Genomic DNA, 16,360 nt, shown 5'->3' on the forward strand with positions numbered 1-16,360 from the left:
GCATAAATACTCTGTGTGTTTTTCAGTGAAAGTGTACATTGTTTAGTTACATTTTAGAATCTATCTGTATGTTGTTCCACTCAGCCTACTTGAATACTCTCATAGCAGGCAAACCCAACACCTACAGTCACTTTTGTAAATATTCTGAGAGTCTGGAGACACACACCTAGCCCCTTAAGCTCCTACCCTGAAGACATATAAGATCAGATTGATAGATATATCTAATAATAACCAGATAACTAGAAAATCCAATCATTAAAAAATCCAGGATATAAAAATATATACATTATAACACAAGAAACACCAAAAATCAAGACAATATAACTGCACCAAAAAGTATTAATGCATCAGAAATTACCTCCAATGAGAATGAGTTAGAGGAAATGCCTGAGAAAGATTTCAAAAGAATGATTATAAATATGCTCAAAGAAGAAATCAAAGGAATAAAAGAGGAAATCAAAGAAGACATGGGATACCAATTTAATGAAATAAAGAGGTCAATACTAGACATAAGTAAGGAAATAGAAATGATAAGGAAAAACCAGTCAGAATTACTAGCAATAAAGAACACATTTAATGAAATAAAAAACTCTGTAGAAAATCTCACCAGTAGAATAGATGAAGGAGAGGACAGAATATCTAAGCTAGAAGACCAGGTGGCAGATCTAATACAGTCCAACAAAGAGAAAGACAAACAAACAGAAAAGTATGAATGGGAATTTCAAGATATTTGGGACACTATAAAAAGATCAAACATAAGAATTCAGGGTATAGTAGAAGGAGAATAATTTCACTCCAAAGTCATAGTAGACACCTTCAACAACCATATAGAAGAAAACTTCCCCCAAATTGGGAAAGAGGTGCCAATGCAGATACAGGAATTGTTTAGAACAACAACCAGACAAAACCTGGAAACAACCTCTCCTTGCCATGTTATAATCAAGCTACCAAATGTAAAAACCAAAGAAAGAATATTGAAAGCAGTTAGAGAGAAAAATAAAGTTACATACAAAGGCAAGCCCATCAGGATTACAGCATATTACTCAACACAAACTTTAAAAGCCAGAAGGGAGTGGAGTGACGTAGTCCAAGTTCTGAAAGATAACAACTGTCAACCAAGGTTACTTTATCCTGCAAAGCTATCCATTCAAATAGACAGAGAGGTAAGGACATTCCATGACAAAAGCAAGCTAAAAGAGTATTTGAAGACAAAACCAGCTGTGCAGAAAATACTTGATAGAATCCTCCATGCTGAAGAGAAAGAAAAGCACACATATAAGGAACTGGGAAAAAAACAAACAATACTAAAATACTAGTTAACACAAGAGAGCAAAGGAAAATCAGAAGAACTACAAAAAAAAAATGGCCAGAATAATTACATACCTTTCAATAGTATCTCTCTTAATATCAATGGCCTCAGTGCCCCAACCAAAAGACATATGTTTGCAGACTGGGTTAAAAAGCAGGATCCTTCAATTTGTTGCCTTCAGGAAAGCCACATTTCTACAAAGAATGGACACTCTCTCAGGGTGAAAGGTTGGAAAATGGTGTTTCAAGCAAATGGGCCTAGAAAACAAGCAGGAGTTGCTATCCTAATATCTGACAAGGTAGACTTCAGTGCAACATTAGTTAGGAAAGATAAGAAAAGTCACTTTATATTGACTAAAGGCACATTCCAACAGGAGGACCATACAGTCATAAACATATATGCACATAACATGGGGGCTCCCAACTTCATCAAACAAACGCTGCTAGAACTAAGGTCACAGATAACACCAAACCCAGTTGCAGTGGGTGACTTCACCACTCCACTCTCATCAATTGGCAGGTCATCCCAGGAAAAAATAAACAGAGAGGCATCTGGACTAAATGAGGTCATAGAAGGAAGGGACCTAACAGATATAAACAGGTCATTACATAAAAATGCTGCAGAATATACATTCTTTTCAGCAGCACATGGAACATTCTCTAAAATAGACCATATATTAGGACACAAAGCAAATCTTAACAAATACAGGAAAGTGGAAATATTTCCTTGTATTCTATCTGACCACAGTAGAATCAAACTACAAATCAATAGCAAGAAAACCTATATAGGATACACAAAATCATGGAAACTAAACAATACATTACTAAATGATGAATAGGTCAATAAAGAAATCAAGAAAGAAATCAAAAAATTCATAGGGTCAAATGATAATGAGAACACAATATATCAAAATCTCAGGGACACAATGAAGGCAGTCCTAAGAGGTAAATTTATAGCTTTAAATTCCTATATTAAGAAATTAGAAAGGTTGCAAGTAAATAACCTAATGCTTCACCTTAAAGCCTTAGAAAAAGAAGAGCAAGGCAAACCAAAAATCAATAGACTGGAAGAAATAATAAAGATTAGGGCATAAATTAATGAAATAGAAATAAAAAAAATAAATCCAAAGAATCAATGAAACAAACCATTGGTTCTTTGAAAGGATAAACAAGATTGATAAACCCTTAGCAAATCTGACCAAAAGAAAGAGAGAAGAGACACAAATAGATGAAAAGGGTGGCATCACAATGGATACCAAAGAAATTCAAACAATCATAGGGACATACTATAAAAACATATACTCCACTAAGTATGAAAATCTGAAAGAAATGGATGATTGCCTTGATTTGTATGACCTGCCTAAATTAAATCAAGATGAAATTAATCACTTAAATAGACCTATAACAAGTATGGAGATCCAAGCAGTTATCAAAAATCTCCCAACTAAAATAACTCCAGGCCCAAATGGATTCACTGTTGAATTTTACTAGACCTTCAGGGAAGAACTAACACAATTGCTTCTTAAGCTTTCCCATAAAATAGCAAAATCAAGAACCCTACCAAACTCCTTCTATGAAACCAGCATCACCCTGATACCAAAACCAGGAAAAGATAGAACAAAACAAAGAAAATTACAGACCAATCTCCCTCATGAACATACATGTAAAAATTCTCTACAAAATATTGACAAACAGAGTACAAGAATATATCGGAAAGATCATTCACCCCAACCAAGTAGGTTTTATCCCTGAGATGCAGGGATGGTTTAACATATGCAAATCAATAAATGTAATACATTATATAAATGGACTGAAGGACAAAAATCACATGATCACCTCATTAGACACAGAAAAAGCATTTGATAAAACCATAGGGCATACCATCTTATACCTGTTAGATTGTCTAAGATAGAGAAGGCAAGCAATATGAAAATTAGTAGAAATAGTATAGAGGTTGCTGATCAAATTTAAAATAGAACTACCAAGTTATCCAACAATCAGTCTTGTGTATGTATCACAAGGAAATGAAATTATAAGAAAATATCTGTATGCCCATGATTTTAGCATTTACTGAAGTAACCACAATATGTAAACCAACTAAGTCACTATCAAAAATGAATAAAAATACATACAAATGTATGTATATGAAATATACATGTTCAATCTATACATGTTCAATGTACATGTACTATATGTACAATGAATATCATTTAGCTTCTAAATTAGGTAACAAAGAAGTAAGTTTCCCTACGGCTTCTTCATAATGTCTTTAGTTTTGGTTAATACTTCTCATCCCTCTATCCCCCTCCTCTGAGTCCACTTGAACCTTTCTACTTCTAGTATTCTACAGTATTCTACCTTATATACAGTTAATCTTTAAAATAAAATCAAACTCCCAGAAATAGATTGCAAAATAGCAGTGTTTGTTTGGTAGAGAGATTGGAAATATGTTGGTGAAAAGATATGAAATTTCATTTAAAACAATTCAATTCAAGAATTTTTTATGTATCTTGAAGATTATGGTACACGTTTTCCTTTTTACTGAGACTGGAATTGCAGATTATGGAATCTGCCACCCACAGTTAGGGTGAGTTTTCCTACCACAATTAACCTTATTTTCTCTCCCAGACTAGGCCAGACATTTTTAGTGGGAATTCTGAACCCTATAAAATTAATAACTGTGATGAACCATCACAAGACTTTTATAAACAACCAAAATATCACCCATGTAAAAGATAATAGAGAAAAGGAAAACACCTAATGCAGAGTCTATTAATGTTCAGGTTTTTTTTTTTTTTTCTATTTTAAGTGCTGAATCACATATAAGTATTGGCATCAGTTAATCTCTGGTTCTTATGGTGGGTTTGATTCCCTTCCTATTGTGGAAAATAATGTCTAATTCAATGTTACTTTTGATTGTGTAAGTAATAAGTAAGAGTAGGGATGTATTTTACAAAATCACATAAACCTAAACAAGTTTATTTATTTATTTATTTATTTATTTATTTATTTATTTATTTATTTATTTTGTTTTTTGATGTTGGGTCTCACTCTGGCCCAGGCTGATGTGGAATCACGCTATGCAGTCTAAAAGAGGCCTTGAACTCATGGTGATCCTCATAACTCTGCCTTCTAAGTACTGGGATTAAAGGCATAGGACACCACAACTGGCTAAGTTCATGTTTAAGTAGGAAACGTCCTCTCGAATATATTCCATACAATATCATTTGCATATAAAAATATTTTAGGTTAAAAAAACTGTTCATTTGTTCTTTTTTACTTTTCTGATATAGGAAGAAGATAGAATCCTTTCTAGTCAGCTCTTACCCTTTTATCATAGACATTCTTTAATATTTGCAGAAAACATAAATGGTGACCTAAGGTACTTTGTCTTTCTGTTCTGATCAGAAAGCACATGGTGAGACCGTAAAACAAGGTCCTGGAGTTCTCTAAAGACCAGTTTTCCTCTGGCTGTCCAGAAGTCCTCTGGCCTGCTTACCAACTACCTTCTCCCACATACTCACCCCCAAAACCAGTACTTAACTCATGATCTCATGGCTTTCTTGGTTTGTTAGTTAAGCTTACGAAAAGCAATTGTTCCTACAAAATATAAGGCATGACCACATTGTAAGTGCCAAAAGTTGCAGTAAACACCAGGGTGTTTTGGCCAACTACATGAAGATAGTTACTGGGTTCATGACATTTTGGGACTTACATTTTATCCCTCTGTTCTACTTTATTATAAAAATAAAGCTATAATTTAAAATCAAAGTGTACATATAATATTATTTTTAATAGTGGAAATTATGCTTGCATCTAAAGTATAAACCTCATATGTGGTATTTGATATTTACGTAGCTATTATTTCTAGAAAGAAAAAAATACACATATGCATACATGCTATATTCTGGCAAAAAACTATACATTAGTGGAAATTCATATTGCAGGATGCATTTCAAGAGTCACATGCACGTTACTCCTTTATATATGACACTTAAGAAGAAAGAATTAGAAATAAATTATATAATAGGTTACAAAAATGATAGGTACTTAATCTGGATCTGGGCATGGTGGCACACTTGGAGGCAGGCAGAGGCAGGTGGATCGCCATGAGTTTGAAGTCACCCTGAGATTACATAGTGAATTCCAGGTCAGCCTGGGAAAGAGTGAGACCTTAACTTGAAAAAACAAAACAAAAATAATGATGGATACTTAATCTAACAATTATGAGCTATCCCTTAATAAGGTAAACTTCTTACTAGTACCAGAGGTATAAAGTAAATAATAATATCTATTCCTTAATGAATGCATAGTTTGAGCAAGGTTGTCTGCGTAATAATTTGATCTCAGCTATAGTTGGAAGGAAATGTAATTTTTACATTCATCTCCACATCTCCCTTAGTACATGATTCATTTAAATTATTAATTCCTTTAAAATATCTCATCTGTTCTGTTTTACATACTGTTTTCTCACCACCATGCAGAGCAGTGCAAGGATACAACAAATAGTGGAAATGTCATACATATTAGCACAAAAGTTTTTCTAGTTGCACGGCCAATAGCCTTTCCTGAAAACTAGAGGGAACTAAAGATTTAATAGCTCTCCACAAAAGTAGCAGGCAATAAACAAGACACAGACATGCAGCCTTGACAAGATACTCCACTTGATAATCTTCCCTTAGCTCAGTAACCTTGAGGGAACAGAAACTATCTGGTGGGATGTCCTCCCTAGACAATTTGGCTAAAAAAGCTTATTCTGAGCAAGGACACAAATAACTACTGGTCCTTATATATTTTCCTTGGACCTGCAGCTAGTAGAGTCTGTTTTTCTTAGGATTCTCCTTATAAGCTTGCATCATAGCCTGGCCCAATACTATAGTCTTCAGGAAGGCTGCTGCCCCTTGCTTGTTCTCTCAATAAACAGTCCATAGAGATCAAGTCCAGTCTTCTCCTGTGCTTTTCTCTTACACTTTCCTTACAAAAGTAGACAGACTGCCAAATAGCAAAGATTTGTGAATTATTTTGAGAGTTACATATCATAAATCAACTTAATATATTATATTGACACTTAATATTAGAATGCCTTAATTTTCTACATATAATAAGTTGCAAAAATAATAAGTCTTAGAAACAAAAGCACAACCTTTTGTTGGCGATATGGCTTACAAGATAAAATCACTTCATTGCAAAGCCTGATGGCCTGGGTTCCATTACCCAGTGCCCAGGTAAAACAGGATGCACAAAGTAGTTTACACATCTGGAGCTCATTTACAATGAAAAGAGGCCCTGGTATGTACATTCTCTCTCTGCTTGCAAATAAGTAATAAATAATATTTTTTTAAAAGTTCAGACTTAGGGATGGAGAGATGGCTTAGCGGTTAAGTGCTTGCCTGTGAAGCCTAAGGACCCCGGTTCCCGGATCGGTTCCCCAGGTCCCACGTTAGCCAGATGCATAAGGGGGCGCAAGTGTCTGGAGTTCGTTTGCAGTGGCTGGAAGCCCTGGCGCACCCATTCTCTCTCTCTCCCTCTATCTGTCTTTCTCTTTATGTCTGTCACTCACAAATAAATAAATAAATAATGAACCAAAAAAAATTAAAAAAAAAAGTTCAGACTTAGAACAGTTGGCTCCAGCATCCTTTCATTTTTAGTTTTATTGGGGTAAGATATCACTCTATCCCAGACTGCCATGGGTCTCATTTGTGATCCTAGACTGGCTTCAAACTCACATTGATACTCCTATATTTACTTCCTAAATTCTGAGATTAAAGGCATGCACCAACACGCCAGCTAAATTCAAAATTTTTAAGCATTAAATCATGTGTTTTATGAATATATTAAAGGATAAACTTAAATGACAAAGCTAAGTAAATAGATTCATGAATTTTATTATTAATTATTGTTGAAATTTTTCATTTTGTAACAAATAATCTGAAGTCACTTTGGTTTTTATCGTTTGATCCTTAAAAAAATACATAGGAAATAAAGACTTAAAAAAAAAGAGGTGTATAAAACATCTTTCTATCTGTAGTTATCTTATGACATTGTATTTTATGAACCCAGTTGGATATGATTTTCATCTTTGTAAGGCTATATTTGGAATATCACCAAATCAACTCAAAATACTGAAATGTAATAGGTTTCTATTAATTATAGAAAACACTTTACTAATATGGTATATTACATCATAAACCAGATTTCAGGACCTGTGAGGAACAATGGTGGCAGAGATTTGGCATAGTAAAGAATGACATACATCTGGGTTGGAGGGATGGCTTAGCAGTTAAGGAATTTGCCTGCGAGGCCTAAGGACTCAGGTTCGATTTTCCAGGTCCCACGTAAGCCAGATGCAGAAGGTGGTGCATGCATCTGGAGTTCCTTTGCAGTGGCTAGAGGCCCTAGTGCACCCATTCTCTCTCTGTATATCTCTCCCCCATCTCTAAGAAATAAATAACAACAAATCTTTAAAAAAATCTTTGTATATTTAAAAAAAAAAAGAATGACATGTATCAACCTCTTCTAGTTCCCATGTTCTTCTTCAAGGTATTACACTTGAAATAATATTAAAATTAAAGAAAACCAAATGAATGTATGAATGTAGCAAAATGTAGTCAACTGGATAGGAGGAATGACTATCAATTTTATAACATCAACAGCTATTCATACATGAATAATAGGATGTGTAACAAAATAAATTAGATCAATCTATCAGTGATTAAAGATTTTGTTCCTGCATTCCTTATGTAACAATTTGCCCCACATATTGCCATTAAGACTTCTTGGCAGGAGGGTTCAAGGAGCTAAGGTGCATCTGACTATGCTGACAATAGAGAGCTTTTAGGAAGGACACAAGTATTAGTGAAGGGGCAGGCAGAATCCAACATTGTAAGAATTAAAAGAAACAATATGTGAATGATACAGAGTAAGTATACCAAAGGAGGCTTTTCTTCTTCTTGTATTGTTCTGCTTAATTATACTATACCACCAAATATGATTACCTAGCCATATTAAGTAATACTGTTTCTATTTATAATAACTGTTTAAGTGGTAAAACTATAGTTTTCAGAAAATATTGTACATAGTATACCAGAAAATAACACTGCACATATAATTTTCCTACCTGTGCCATTGATAGATTGTAATGCAAAGGAAAACTTGAAAGCCAAGACAATAAAAGAACAGCAGCTCATTTCCATCAAATCTTTGAAATGTGCTAGTCAATTTTCTTTTGCCTTTTGGCAAATGTTTTCCATCAGCCTCAGATGCAGAATGCATTTCTATTGGCTACACTAACACCCTAACAGCTGAGGATGCAGCATGAGTCCAAAATCTAATAGCAGCCTTAAAATAAATCACTTTTATTTCTTGTAATAAGGCAAAGCTATTTTCCTAATGGATCACAAAGAGGGTAATAACATGACACAAATGTTAGTGTAAATTGAATATAGTGAACACCATTACTTCTTTACATTTCACCATTAACATCTATAGAAGCCGTGCAACAGACTGAGATTTCAGACTCTTCTTTTTCAGTCTTCAGATGGATGTTTTTAAGTAGCTTAATTTAAATTGTAGAACTCATAATGTTTGTGCCCAAGAGCCATTGTTCCCATTAGAGAACACTTTCTTTATGTTTTGCTTGTCTTCCTTGTTTTGTAAGAGAATATCTGAACATATACTTTCATTTTGAAGCCATTATCAATTATAAAAAGGAAAACTTCAAACATGCATGCATACATCCCCAAATAATTCCAGAAGCCCATACAATATGTGCTGGAGAAGAACTGGTATTCCTTGAAGTTGTTTTTGTACGCAGGCATAAAAGTGCATTTTAGTAGATTTAATCACAGCTTCTATATCAACATAATTAAACAGCTCATCCATCATATATATTCACTACATTACTGAGATTTATATTCATCAGTTTGAAGAAATGCACACATTTACTATGCTTTCCTTTCTTCCCTTTCACTGATACTAACTGTAAACTAGTAACAGCCAAAGAGAGAAAAACAATCCTTCATTTCAGAAGGAGAAGCATAGAATGGCTTCCCATCCTTGGCTTTTCTTGGCAAAAATCCATATGTGTATTTTAATTATTTCACATTATTTTATGGAATAGAAATTTACCTGTAAATTGAAACAACACTGCCATGTCACTATTTAGACAAAACAACAAGACAAGTTTTCCTAAGGTGACTAATTTTCCCAAGATAATAGTGACTTTGTTGTAGGGCTCTTAATCATTAAAATAATTAGTTTCAAATGATAGCATCTCTCAAATTCATTTTTCATCACTTTATTTTTTTACATTTAAATTAAAGTATAGTGGTACACTCCTGTAATCTCAGCACTTGGAGATGGAGGGAGAGATGTGAGGCCGTCCTCAGCTATTTAGTGAGTTTGAGGCCATGTGAATCTACCTGAATGACAGAATATCTCAAAAAATTCCCAGAATGAATGAATGAATGAATGAATAACTAATACCAAATTAGGGGACTATTTGGAATGAGGAAGGGAACCAATAAGAGTAGCCAAGGGGAATGAGGAAGAAGGAGAAGGAGCTGAATGAAGACAAAGATATTTACACTCATGTGCATGTATGTGTGTGTGTGTGTGTGTGTGTGTATTGTTTTCAAAAGGTAACATATTATGTTTTGTAAGCTAAACTTAAAAGTATTTTCTTTAAAAGTTTAATGTATACATTTTTAAAAAATATATGCTCTATTTCAATTTTGGATTTACTCTAACTTTGGGAAACTGAAAAGCAATATTTGCTGACATTATGAAGCTAAGTTAATATGTTATGTGGCATTTGATGATTTCTCAATAAAATATAAATTAAACTAATAAGCTCACCCTGTTTATAGAGTGGCACAGTCCCACACAAGGTGTTCAAGACTATAGAAACTATGAGACAAAGTCAAAGACTCAATGAAGAGTAAGGGAGGTCATGGGCATTAACTTTCTAAAATAGCTTAGACCCTAAGTGTTCCCCCAAAGCCCATGTGTTAATAATGTTATTGGTAAGAAGAGGAACTTTTAAGAGGAAAAATATGGTTTGAGATTTTTATTCATGAGACATGCTTTTGCAGGAGATAAATGGATCCTTGATTCTTCTCTTTCATTTTGTTTTCAACTTTCATAAGGTGAATAGAGTTCCTTTATCACATGCCACTCCATGATGTATCATATTATCACAGGCTCAAAGCTGCAGCATAAAGACCATGAACCAAAACCCTTGAGCCAGTGAGCCAAGATAAACCTTTACTTTTAAATGCTGATTTATCTTAGACATTTGTCACAGCCTGATATTGCTCAATTTCTCTCTCTCTCTCTCCCTCCTCCCCCCTCTCTCTCTCTCTCTCTCTCTCTCTCACACACACACACACACACACACACACACACACACACACACACACACATTCTGTTGAGCAGAATTAGAGGTGAAGACATAGGAAAAGTTTGAACTGTCATTAAGCATCATTGAATTCTGAAAAATTACCATCTTAAAATCATCTTAAAATTCTTCTGTGGATCAGAGAAGTCAGCAATCTTCTTGTCCTCCCTTTCCCTACTCATTATTCTGCAAACATGCCATCGTCCACATAGTAGGCATGTGCTTGGTTTAGGAACATAAATTTTGATGCTTCAATTTTGAAGTACTACTTTCTTTATGAATACTTTTGTGAGTGAAGAGATGTGCTTCACAGAGATATTTGGGTCAAGTCCCAGTAACTAAGAAAATTTCTCCTCTGAAATTCATTCAATCTGTTTAATGATAGGTGAGAAAGACCTGGCAATTGTCTCTGGGGATCTGGGCAGGTGTTAAGCATTGTTAAAGACTGTGAAATGGCATTGAGAATTAAGATTGTGTTAATATGAAATTCTTGTAATCACTCATTGTGACGCATATTTTCAGGTCAATTAGTACAATGGATAGACTCTTTCCCAGGTTTCCTGCCCTCCTTGAGCAAAGCAACCAACCAGTTACTTGTGGCTCCCAATGAGACACCTACAGTCACAACTGTTTGCTCTCACCAGGCATTTTGTTACCATAAGCCCTGGTGAACTGTAATGACCATATGGCCATTTTCCTCCTAGCCACATGGAGAGCCCTTCCCCTGGTATTCTACCAGCAGAAATGCTAAGGATGGTGAAAAGAAATGATACCTCGACAGGAATAAACAACAACTTTCATTTGTATGAAAGTCTGTTTATGATTGTTTCACATCCCTCTGCACTGTCTATATAAACTTACTGGCTTATTTTGTGAGTTGCCCAAGAGGATTCCCTGTATTGCATTCCTGGTGCTACAGTTGTAAAGTCTAGTTTTCAGCTGTTCAGGAAAGAAATATCAGCAGAAGGGACAGGAGAGGTAGAAAGCAATGAAGTTGGTTGAAAGCTTGAAAACTGACCAGCATGCAGAACTGAGTGGTCTGTATGCAGATATGAAGATGTGGAAAGGTGACTGGTTTCTCATCAGCAGAGGAGAAACTAAGCTTTGGCAATCTGCACACTAGCAGAAACAATTGGGGTTATATTCAGAAAGTCTTTGCCAAGACCAATATGTTGAATAGTTTCCCCTACTTTTTCCTCTAGCAGTTTCAGAATTTTAGATCTAATGTTAAGGTCTTTAATCCATTTGGACTTAATTCTTATGCATGGAGAGAGAGAAAAAACTATTTTCATCCTTCTACAGATACATATCCAGTTTTCCTAGCACCATTTGCTAAAGAGTCTGTCTTTTTTCCAATGAGGATTCTGGCATTTTTATCGAATATCAGGTGGCTATACCTACTTGGGCTTATATTTGGGTCCTCTATTCTGTTCCACTGATCTACATGTCTGCTTTTGGGCCAGTACCATGCTGTTTTTGTTACTATGGTTGTATAGTATAGGTTAAAATCAGTTATGGTGATACCACCAGCTTTATTTTTGTTGCTCAGTATTGTTTTAGACATTTAAGATTTTTTGTGATTCCAAATGAATTTTTGTATTGTTTTTTCTATTTCTGTGAAGAATGTCATGGGAATTTTGATGGGGATTGCATTAAATGTGTATACTGCTTTTGGTAAGATTGCCATTTTCACAATATTGATTCTTCAAATCCTAAAACAAGGGATGTCTTTCCATTTCTTAGAGTCTTCTGCAATTTCTTGCTTGAGTGTTTTAAAGTTTTCATTGTACAGATTCTTCACTTTCTTGGTACTTTTTTATTTATTTGTTTGTTTGTTTATTTATTTATTTATTTAGTGCAATCATGAATGGGAGTGATTTTCTGATTTCATCCTCTGTGCATTTGTTGTTAGCATATAGGGATGCTACTGATTTCTGTGTATTTATATTTTGTATCCTGCTACATGGCTGTAGGTGTTTATCAGCTCTAACAGTTTGCTGGTAGAGTCTTTAGGGTCTTTTATGTATAGAGTCATGACATCTGCAAATAATGATAACTTAATCTCTTCCTATCCAATTTGTGTCCCTTTTATGTGTGTCTATTGCCTTATTGCTATGGCTAAGACTTCCAGTACTATATTAAATAAAAGTGGGGACAGTTGAAATCCTTGTCTTATTCCTGATTTTAGGGGAAAAGCTTCCAGTTTTTCCCCATTTAGTAATATGTTGTCTGGAGGATTGTCATAAATAGCCTTTATTATGTTGAGATATGTTCCTTCTGTTTCCAGTCTCTGTAGGAATTTTATCATGAGGGGATGTTGGATTTTGTCAAATGCTTTATCTGCATATAATGAGATGATTATGTGATTTTTGTCCTTCAGTCTATTTATATAATATATTACATTTATCTCTTTGCGTATGTTGAACCATCCCTGCATCTCTGGAATAAAGCCCAGTTGCTCAGGGTGAATGATCTTTCTGATATATTCTTATATTCTGTTTGCCAATATTTTGTTGAGAATTTTTGTATCTATGTTCATGAGGGAGATTGGTCTATAATTTTCTTTGTTTTATTCAATCTTTGCCTGGTTTGGGTAGCAGGGAGAGGCTGAATTCATAGAAGGAGTTTAGTAGGATTCCTTTTTTTTTTTCTATTTTATGGAAAAGTTTAAGAAGCAGTGGTGTTAGCTATTCCCTGAAGGTCTGGTAAAATTCAGCAGTGAATCCATCTGGGCCTGAACTTTTTTTAGTTGGGAGATTTTTGATAACTACTCGGATCTTGTTATAGGTCTATTTAAGTGATAATATCTTGATTTAATTTTGGTAGGTCATACAAATGAAGGAAATCATCCATTTATTTCAGATTTTCATATTTATTAGAGTGTATGTTTTTATAGTATGTCCCTGTGATTTTTTGAGTTTCTCTGGTATCCCTTGTTATGCTGCCCTTTTCATCTCTAATTTTATTAATTTGTGTCTCTTCTCTCTTTCTTTTGGTCAGATTTGCTAAGGGTTTATCCACCTTGTTTATCTTTTCAAAGAACCAACTCTTTGTTTCATTGATTCTTTGTATTTTTTTTTAATTTCTATTTCATTAATTTCTGCCTTAATCTTTATTATTTCTTCCCATCTACTCATTTTTAGTTTTCCTTGTTTTTCTTTTTCCAAGGCTTTAAGGTGAAGCATTAGATTGTTTACTTGTGACCTTTCCAATTCTTAATATAAGCACTTAAAGTTATCAGTTTCCCTCTTGCCACTGCCTTCATTGTGTCCAAAAGGATTTGCTATGCTCTGTTCTCATTATCATTTGACAGTATGAATTTTTTGATTTCCTTCTTGATTTCTTCACTTATCCATTTAGTTTCCATGATTTTGTATATGCTCTATAGTTTTTCTTGCTATTGATTTGTAGTTTGATTCCATTATGATCAGATAGAATGCAAGAGCTTATTTCAATTTTCCTGTATTTGTTAATATTTGCTTTGTGTCCTAATATATGGTCTATTTTAGAGAATGTTCTATGTGCTGCTGAGAAGAATGTGTATTCTGCAGCATTTGGGTGAAATGTCCTATATATATCTGTTAAGTCCATTTCTTCTGCGATATCATTTAATCCAGATGCCTCTTTTTTTAGTTTTTTTTTTTTTTTTTCCCCAGGATGACCTGACAATTGATGATAGTTGGGTGGTGAAGTCACCCACTTCAACTGTGTTTGGTGTTATCTGTGATGTTAGTTCTAACAGCATTTGTTTGATGAAGCTGAGAGCCCCCACATTAGATGCATATATGTTTATGATTGTAACATCCTCCTGTTGTAATGTGCTTTTAATCAATATAAAGTGACCTTCCTTATCTTTCCTAACTAATGTTGGACTGAAGTCTACCATGTCAGATATTAGGATAGCAACCCCTGCTTGTTATCTAGGCCCATTTGCTTGAAACACTGTTTTCCAACCTTTCACCATAAGATACTGTCCATCCTTTGGAGAAATGTGGCTTTCTTGGAGGCAACAAATTTAAGGATCCTGATCTCTAACTCTGTCTGCAAACCTATGTCTTTTGGTTGGCTTATTGAGGCCATTGATATTAAGTGTATTATTGAAAGGTGTGTATTCAATTTTACCATATTTTTTTTGTAGTTCTTTCAGTTTTACCTTTGCTCTCTGGTATTACCTGGTATTTGAGTATTTTTTTTTCCCAGATTCCTTATATGTGTGCTTTTCTTTCTCTTCTTCATGGAGGATTCTTTCAATTATTTTCTGTAGAGCTGGTTTTGTCTTCATATATTCCTTTAGCTTGTTTTTGTTGTGGAATGTCCTTATTTCTCCATCTATTTGAATGGATAGCTTTGCAGGATAAAGTAACCTTGGTTGACAGTTGTTATCTTTCAGAACTTGGAGTACATCACTTCAAGCCCTTCTAGATTTTAAAGCTTGTGTTGAGTAATCTGATATGGTGCAATGATCCTAATGGACTTGCCTTTGTATGCAACTTGATTTTTTTTTGTTTAATTGCTTTCAATATATTTCCTTTGGTTTGTAAGTTTGGTAGTTTAATTATAATATGGTGAGGAGAGCTTCTTTCCAGGTTTTGTCTGGTTGGTGCTTCACATTATTCCTGTATCTGCATTTGCATCTCTTTCACAATTTGGGGGAAGTTTTCTTCTATGATTCTTTTTGAAAATGCCTACTATACCTTGGGAGTATTCTGCTCTTTCTACTATGCCCTGAATTCTTAAGTTTGATCTTTTTACAGTGTCCTGAATGTCTTCAAATTCACATTCCCATTTTCCTATTAGCTTGTCTTTCTCTTTGTTGGACTGTATTAGATCTGCCACCTGGTCTTCTAGTTAAGCTATTCTGTCCTCTCCTTCATCCAGTCTACTGGTGAGACTTTCTACAGATTTTTTTTTTTTTTATTTAATTGACTGTGTTCTTCATTGCTAGTAATTCTGACTGGTCTTTCTTTATTATTTCTATTTCCTTATTTACGTCTTGTAGTGACCTCTTTACTTCATTAAATTTGTTTCCCGCGTCTTCTTTGATTCCCTTGATTTCCTCTTTCATTCCTTTGATTTCCTTTTTGACTTCTTTGCACATATTTATAATAATTCTTTTGAAATCTTTCTCAGGCATTTCTTCTAACTCATTCTCACTGGAGGTCATTTCTGATGCAATAATACATTTTGATAGATTTATATTGTCTTTGTTTTGGTGTTTCTTGTGCTATAATGTACATATTTTTGCATCTTGGATTAATTTAGTGCTTGGATATTCTAGTTAGCTGCAGAATTATTAGTTGTATCAAACAATCTGATGGTATACATCTTCAGGATAGGAGCTCAAGGTGCTAGGTATGGCTCTTAAGACTCTCTGAGTATCTACAAAAGTGATCCTAGATGTTGGGTTTGCCTGCTATGGGAGTTTTCAAGTAGACTGAGTATAACAAAATTCAGGCAGGTTTAAAATTTAACTAAACAATGTACACATTCAATGAAAAACAGCACAGAGTATTTATGCAAGAGTAGCTATTATGACCACCAGATCCTCTAACAAAGTCTCAATCCTTCAGGGAGTGTGTTGCCCCATGCCATTAATCCTATCATCTAGAAGATTAAGATTTCTGGTCTGTTGGGGGTTCCAAGCCAGCTTGTGAC

The sequence above is a fragment of the Jaculus jaculus genome, chromosome 1 (genome assembly GCF_020740685.1).
Source record: "Jaculus jaculus isolate mJacJac1 chromosome 1, mJacJac1.mat.Y.cur, whole genome shotgun sequence".
NCBI classification, from domain to species: Eukaryota; Metazoa; Chordata; class Mammalia; order Rodentia; family Dipodidae; genus Jaculus; species Jaculus jaculus.